Here is an 8,438-nt window from a genome sequence, read left to right as displayed (position 1 = left end):
TCATTGCATCTAGTGATCCAGTACTGCTCCCGGTCCCCCACCTCCACCCATGTCCAGGTCTGGGTTTGGAGATGTCATATCCCAAGTGGAACCAGGACCATGGAGCCCTCCTGTGTCCAGAAGGGGACTAGACATGGTATGCATCTGTTCAAGGGAGACTTAGAGCAATTAATGCATAATCAATTCAAAATCAGTGAGTAACAGGACGATTTCAGGGAACAACGCACAACTTTTATCATTGAAGCCTGTGGAGGACAGCCATGCCCCCATGCGGCCTGCTTATTGGTGTCACTGATTCAGACAGAACATGGGTAGGAACACAGGGCAACCCATTCTGCAATTGTAGGGCTTTGGACTGGGCTCCTGGGACCAGAGGTGGCCTTAGATACTCGTTTGTGAATGGTGGCAATTCTAGGCAAGGCTCACCAACACAGGAGTCCAGAGAGAGGCCAGGAGCTTTGTCATCCAAGAAGCTGCTACCGCCCACCACTCTGTACCTCTCAACTTAAAACCTGCCTGATTAGGGCAAGGCCTAATTTCTCAATGTGTTTTCCACTTGGTTGGAATCCAGTCCAAGTGAAGAGTTTGGAGATTTCAGTGTTTCCAGTGGGAATCATAGAGTCCTTAGTTCTTTACTGGCCTTTTAATTTCATTTCTCGGATACGGAGTCAGATGGCGCAGCCTGTTTAAGTCACCTTCGTGATGTTGCAAGTCCTGCTGACATACGGTTGAGGTCTCAGGAAAAGCTGGAAAACATTTCCACAGTGGACAAAGTACTATGTTCAGGAAATTACTCACATCTTGCTATCAAAATATTGTTTCTGCCTAATTTGCTTCATACAAAATTGTTTATATTAAGATTATTTTAAACAAACTGTTTGGAAGAGTTTTAGACACCAGCCACTTGAAAGACCTGCTCATTCTGAAATACCAAGAAAAGAAAATCACCACCTAAAAGTAAAGAAAGATGAAGGGATCCATGTGTGACCGCTTTCTCAGGCCTGGCCTTCACACAGCTGTTCCTAGACAAAGGTTAAATCAGGCAATGAGGCCAGCAGAGCAAATGATCTCTTGCAAGTTTTTGCACGTGGTATTCTCGATCTAGGGAAGCTGGTTGTTTTCTCAGACCAAGAGGAAGGCTAACTGGGCGAACCCAGGGGTCTGGTTAACAAAGAGGTTACTATAGAGTGGGAGTGATGCCGCAGCGTCAGGCTGAGTGTTGGGCCAGATAACCGCCAACTGTTCTAGCCTGCTACACTTGGTCACCTCACCCTGACCTTGCACCGTTGTCGGAGAGGTGAACCTGGGAGACTGTGCGGCGTGGGGCTAGAGTGTGGGTCTCTCATCTGAAGCAACATGCAAGTTCATTTTGAGGGACAAAGCAAAGCTGGACTTCAAATTCCTTTCTGTGGCGGTGGGTCTCCAGGGATCTGGCTTTGGCCTAGGTTCTGGGAGCTGGCCTAGCAGAGAGGAGGGATAGGGCTGTAGACTCTGGAGCCAAAAATCAATATCAGAATCAGAATAGGGAGAAACTGACAGAAAGAAGAAAAAGGTTTTGCAGCGATGAGACTCCAACAAGAACAAGAACAAGGACGTATAAAGGACAGGAGTGAAGGCGGAAGCCCAGGAGGCTCTGAGGTGCAGGGACCTCAGCAGGATGCTGAGGTCTTATCTCTGGGTGGCAATGGGGTATGAAGGCAGACTCAGCAAAGGAAAACCAGGGTTCCCAAGCCAGGACTGGAGTTTAGAGAGTCACCAAGACAGAAATGTGGCCAAAAGCTGGTGTCAGAGCCATGATCTAGAGTTAGCAAGATAAGATAAGGATATACATATGGTGTGAGATGTGTCAAGATATTTCTTCTAAGGTGAAGGATAGGTTGCTGCATTTGGTCCCGCCTACAAACAAGAAAGAGGCACAACGCCTAGTGGGCCTATTTGGATTTTGGAGGCAAAAGATTCCTCATTTGGGTGTGTTACTTTGGCCCATTTATCAAGTGACTTGAAAGGCTGTCAATTTGGAATAGGGTCCAGAACAGGAGAAGGCTCTACAACAGGTCCAGGCTGCCATGTAAGCTGCTCTGCCTCCAGCCCATATGACCCAGCAGATCCAATGATGCTTGAGGTGTCAGTGGCAGATAGGGATGCTGTGTGGAGCCTTTGGTAGGCCTCATAAGTGAATCATAGCAAAGGCCTCTGGGATTTTGGAGCAAGGCCCTGCCAACTTCTGCAGATAACTACTCTCCTTTTGGGAAATAGCTCTTGGCCTGTTACTGTGCTTTAGTGGAAACTGAACATTTGATATGGGCCATCAAGTCAGCATGTGACCTGAACCATCGCTCATGAACTGGGTGCATTCTGACCCATCTAGCCATAAAGCAGGTTGCACACAGCAGCATCCCATCATCAAACGGAAGTGGTACATACATGATTGGGCTCGAGCAGGTCCTGACGGCACAAGTAAGTTACATGGAAGTAGCTTAAATGCCCATGGTCTACACTTCCGCCACCCTGCCTTCTCTTCCCCAGCCTGCACCGATGGCCTCATGGGGAGTTCCCTGTGATCAACTTCCAGAGGAAGAGAAGACTAGGTCCTGGATCACAGATAGTCCTGCAGGATACGCAGGCACCACCCAACAGTGGACAGCTGCAGCACTACAGCCCCTTTCTAGGACATCCCTGAAGGACAGCGGTGAAGGGAAATCTTCCCAGTGGGCAGAACTTTGAGCAGTGCACCTGCTTATTCACTTTGCATGGAAGAAGAAATGGCCAGATGTGCGATTATATACTGATTCATGGGCTGTAGCCAATGGTATGGCTGAAGGGTCAGGGAGTTGGAAGAACCATGATTGGAAAATTGAGGCAAAGAAACTTGGGGAAGAGGTATGCGCAGGGACCTCTCTGAGTGGTCAAAAACTGTGAAGTGTGTGCTCACCAATGGGTGACCTCAGCAGAGGAGGATTTTAATAATCAAGTGGATAAGATGACCCATTCTGTGGACACCACTTAACCTCTTTCCGCAGCCACCCCTGTCACCACCCAATGGACCCATGAACAAAGTGGCCATGGTGGCAGGGATGGAGGTTACACATGGACTCAGCAACATGGACTTTCAGTCACCAGGGCTGACCTGGCTACCACTGCTGAGTGCCCAATTCGCCAGCAGCAGAGACCAACACTGATCCCTTGATGTGGTACCATTTCTTGGGATGATCAGCCAGCTACCTGGTGAGAGGTTGATTAGATTGAACCTCTTCCATCATGGAAAGGGCAGAGGTTTGTCCTCATTGGGATAGACACTTACTCTGGATATGGGTTTGCATATCCTGTACGCAGTGCTTCTACCAAGACTACCATCCATGGACTTATGGAATGCCTCCTCCACTGTCCTAGTATTCTGCACAGCATTGCCTCTGACCAAGGGACTCACTTTATGGCCAAAGACATGCAGCAGTGGGCTCATGCTCATGGAATTCACTGCTCTTACCATGTTCCCCATCATCCTGAAGCAGCTGGATTGATAGAACAGTGGAATGGCCTTTTGAAGTCACAATTACAATGCCAACTGGGTGACAATACTTCGCAGGGCTGGAGCAAAGTTCTCCAGAAGTCTGTGTATGCTCTGAATCAGCATTCAATATGGTACTGTTTCTCCCACAGCCGGGATTCATGGGTCCTGGAATCAAGGGGTGGAAGTAGAAGTGGCACCACTCACCACCACCCCTAGTGATCTACTAGCAAAATTTTTGCCTCCTGTTCCCATGACATTACACTCTGCTGGCCTAGAGGTCTTAGTTCCAGAGGGAAGAATACCTCCACCAGGAGACACAACAATGATTCCATTAACCTGATAGTTAAGATTGCCACGTGGACACTTTAGGCTCCTCCTACTTTTAAATAAACAGGCTAAGAAGGGAGTTACATTGTTGGCTGGGGTGATTGACCCAGACTGTCAAGAATAAATCAGTCTACTACTCCACAGAGAAGAGTATGTATGGTAAAGAAGAGTACGCATGGACTACAGGCAGTCCATTAGGGCGTCTCTTAGTATTACTATGCCTGGTAATCAAGGTCAATGGAAAACTACAACAGCTCAATCCAGGCAGGACTGCAAATGGCCCAGACCCTTCAGGAATAAAGGTTTGAATTACTCCACCAGGATAAAAACCATGACCTGCTGAGGTGCTTGCTGAAGGCAAAGGGAATACAGAATGGGTAGTAGAAGAAGGTAGTCATCAATACCAGCTACAGCCACGTGACCTGTTGCAGAAGCAAGGACTGTAATTGTCATGAGTATTTCCTGTTTCTTTTGTTAAAAACATGTTTGTGCATATATACACTTGTTCTAAGAAAATATCTAGATTTTATTTCCTTTTTCCTTTATCATGTGACGTAAGATTTACTGACTTTATATCATCATTGATACATTGTTAACTTGCATTTGGGTTTGGGATTGGTGCATTTCTGGTTGTAGGAAGGATAGTTGTAGTATGTTAGGCATAATTAAGACCTCGTTGTCTTTATTTGAAGATTATGTATGATCTCAGGAGATGTGTTTGGGTTTGAGTTTACAAAGAGGTGGCATTAATGGTTAATACTGAGTGTCAACTCGTTTGGATTGAAAGATGCAACATATTGATCCTGGGAGTGTCTATGAGGGTGTCACCAAAGGAGATAAACATTTGATTCAGTGGGCTGGGAAAGGCACCTTCTAATCAACTGCTGGCATGGCCAAGATATAAAGCAGGCAGAAAAACGTGAAAAGGCCACACCAGCTTAGCCTCCTAGCCTACATCTTTCTCCTGTGCTGGATGCTTCCTGCCCTCAAACATCAGACTCCAGGTTCTTCAGCTTTGGTACTCTGACTGGCTTCCTTGCTCCTCAGCTTGCAGAGGGTCTATTGTGGCACCTTGTGACTGTGTGAGTTAATACTACTCAATAAACTCCCATATATATAAATGTGTGTGTGTGTGTGTGTGTGTGTGTGTGTGTGTGTGTGTATCCTACTAGTTCTGTCCCTCTAGAGAACCCTAACTAATACAATACAATTGACTGGGTAATTTATAAGAAAATAAGTTTATTTAACTCATGGTTCTGGATGCTGGAAAGTCCAAAAACACAGCACCAGCATCTGGTGAAGTGCCTTCTTACTGCATCACATGTCAAGAGGGCAAGAGCAGATGTTTCAGCTTAGGACTCTTCCTTTTCTTATAAAGCTACCAGTCCCATCATGGTGCCCCATTTTCTTGACTGTATCTGATCCTAATTTTCTCCCAAATGCCCCACCTCCAATCAACATATAAATTTGTGAATTAAAATTTCAATATATAAGATTTGGGGGACATATTCAAATCATAGCAGACAGCATTTTCCTGTGGGAGATGGGCCATCTTTGAGGACTGCAGGGCAGAGGTGAGATTTCATTCTCCATCCTGGAGCTCCAGATTGAGTCTTACGGGAAGCAGGGGGGGAGCCAGGTTTTGAATGAGGAACCTTGTTGACATTTCCTGGGAGCCTGGTCAGTGTCTGTCATCCCAGCTGCACCTACGGAAGCTATTGGTGCTAGAAGAACATGAGCTGAGTGGGGAGGCTAGAGATCTATGGCCCAGAGCATTTGTGTTTCTTTGCTAAATTTCACCTGTGTTTGGATTTTCCCACAAATTATTTTGTTAGAATTTTTTTTTTTACTTAATATTTTTTTCTCCTTTGCCAGTAGGAAAATATGTGTTCCACATTTCTCTTGAATATTATTCTCTTCTTTCAATGAGAGGCAGAAGTGAATCCACTTTTGTAGGGCCTGAAGTACACACAGTTTGGGAGTGGTCCACTTTAAAAAAAAAGAATATTAAGGTTTTCATGTAAAGATGGGTACAAAAGTGAAAACATTAATTTAGAATGAGAAAAGAAGCCACAATATATTATAATATTTTTAAAGCTGTCAAATATCAAACATCATAGGACCTGGAAAAATATTACACTACTTTTATTTAATTAGCTACCTGGCTCCATAATCCCTTTTGCTTGCATTTCTGGCTGCATATTTCTGATCATTTCTTACGATAACAATTTAATAGAGAAAACCAGGATACTTCAGTCCTCTCTTGAGCATGGTTGTTTAACTACTGACAGTTAAGAAAAGTTTCTGTTAGCTTTCCAGCTCATTTTTGACAATGCTCTGCAGTTTTAGGATTATTTTCAAACCTGCAAAATCTCCACCAGGCTCCTCTCATGTGGTGCTTCACAGACACATGCACTTTTTGCAGTACTGCAGCAGGTCGTGCCCTTCAAACACAGATGTTCTGATACATTCTATTTTGTGTGATTCCCACCAAAGAAGAACAGAGCTGTACAGCACATTTATAACTTCACGCCCTGAATTATGGAGCATATTCCTGATAGGACAGAGCTTTAACTTTGAATAGGCATCCACGAGAAATAAATCCTCAGCTTGAGCTTTTCCTGCTGGATGTTGGAAAAACTTTCTATGGAGTCATTTCTGATTCTGTACATTTCAAGCCTTGATTCTCCTCCACTGCCCACATGCATCCTGTGTCAGGCACTGGAGGACACATCTGTGTTTCAGTAATTTCTGTGTCCTTGTACCTTTGTGTCTGATCTGGGTGAGTCAGCAGGTGGACGAGAAGACTCTTCCTGCAAGATGTCCCCATAGGAGGGTAGCTGGCAATTGACAGCTGCACATGGGGGTGACTGTGAGCTGTAGTGTGACAAAGGGGAATTGGAACTGCAGAGAGACAATGATCTGGGTCGTGAGCAGCCAAAATATCCTACCCGTGCACTTTATCAAAAACACACGAAGGTCTAGCAAGGAGCTGAGCAGATGCGGAGCTTTGGGATAGATGCTCTGGAGGCTGGAAAATAAAAACTTTTCTGAAATGTCCTAATTTCTCAGCAGCCGTGTTTCCGAGCTCTTACATCTTACCTTTGTTCTAAAAAGAGCTGATTTTAATTTCTTTTCTTTTTTTGAGACAGAGTTTCGCTCTTGTTACCCAGGCTGGAGTGCAATGGCGTGATCTCGGCTCACCGCAACCTCCGCCTCCTGGGTTCAAGCAATTCTCCCGCCTCAGCTTCCCAAGTAGCTGGGATTACAGGCACGCACCACCATGCCCAGCTAATTTTTTGTATTTTTAATAGAGATAAGGTTTCACCATGTTGACCAGAATGGTCTCGATCTCTTGACCTGGTGATCCACTTGCCTCGGCCTCCCAAAGTGCTGGGATTACAGGCTTGAGCCAGCGCACTCGGCCTTATTTTCTTATTTGCACATTTTCTCATTTTTCTCCTTGTTTTCATGGTGGGCACTTCAGCTGGCCTCCCACATGCTGACATAAACTACTTAGGGTTTCAAAATTATGTTTATTATTGTTGTTTAAAAAGTACAAAGTTTTCAAAGGTAAAAATTATTTAGATAAGGCCGGGTGCGGTGGCTCACGCTTGTAATCCCAGCACTTTGGGAGGTTGAGACAGACGGGTGGATCCTTTGAGGTCAGGAGTTCAAGACCAGCCTGGCTGACACGGTGAAACCCCGTCACTACTAAAAATACAGAAATTAGCCAGACGTGGTGCCACGCACCTGTAATCCCAGTTATTTAGGAGGCTGAGGCAGGAGAATCACTTGAGCCTGAGAGGCAGAGGTTGCAGTAAGCTGAGACTGCACTCCAGCCTGGGTGACAGAGTAAGACTCTATCTCAAAAAAAAAAAAAATTATTTAGAGAGCACAGCACAGAAATGCAATGAAGGAGCATCTCTGCTTCCAGTTCACGTGCCAGTGTGTCTTTCTCTTCCATCAAGGCCTCCTCTCGGCAGTTGCCTGTCTTTGGATTCCAGAGAGTTCCTGACGACATGGTTCTGCAGGACCAGGAAGTTTAGGAAGTTTAGGAAGTTTAGCTCCCAGGGTTACAACTTCAGCTATTATATTTTAAATCACCAGATTAAGAAAAAAATTTAAACCTCAAATATTTCAAAAATACTAGATACATTAAAAACTAGGACGCTGTGAAGTGCATGGTTTTATAATTTCACTGGTTGTCACTCCCATCTGATGACTCAGGGTGTTGGGTTTCAGCAGCATGTCCAGCTCTGCCTGGCGTCCTAAAGGAGCCCTGGCTTTGGGACCAGCGCACACACAGCCTGACCCAGCATGGCCACTTACAGATGATGACACTCTAAGTCACTTCCCCCACAGCATGCAGTCTTATCCTGTGGGCATGAGGAGAGGGAAGAGTTCAAAAGTCCCCCTGGGTTGTATGGCTCTAGGTTAAAATTCAAGCTTCGTTTTAAAACTGTTCCAACATGTCAGTGTCAACTTCTATTTATTTTTCTAACTTTTAGCACCAGCACAAAAGGGAACCTTCAGGAATTCCTTTTGCCAGCAAGACATGGATACTTTGCAGAAGTGTTGGCTCAACTGAGAAGGGTCTTGG

At 45.3% G+C, this 8,438-nt stretch overlaps 1 pseudogene; it reads left to right on the top strand.

Moving 5' to 3' along the window:
* Positions 1–1,841: 1,841 nt before the first annotated feature.
* On the top strand, positions 1,842–4,281 carry LOC144582408 (uncharacterized; annotated as a pseudogene).
* The last annotated feature ends 4,157 nt before the right edge of the window (positions 4,282–8,438 follow it).

Source organism: Callithrix jacchus, chromosome 4 (genome assembly GCF_049354715.1).
Source record: "Callithrix jacchus isolate 240 chromosome 4, calJac240_pri, whole genome shotgun sequence".
Taxonomy (NCBI): domain Eukaryota; kingdom Metazoa; phylum Chordata; class Mammalia; order Primates; family Cebidae; genus Callithrix; species Callithrix jacchus.
This window is presented reverse-complemented; position numbering and strand designations above follow the sequence as displayed.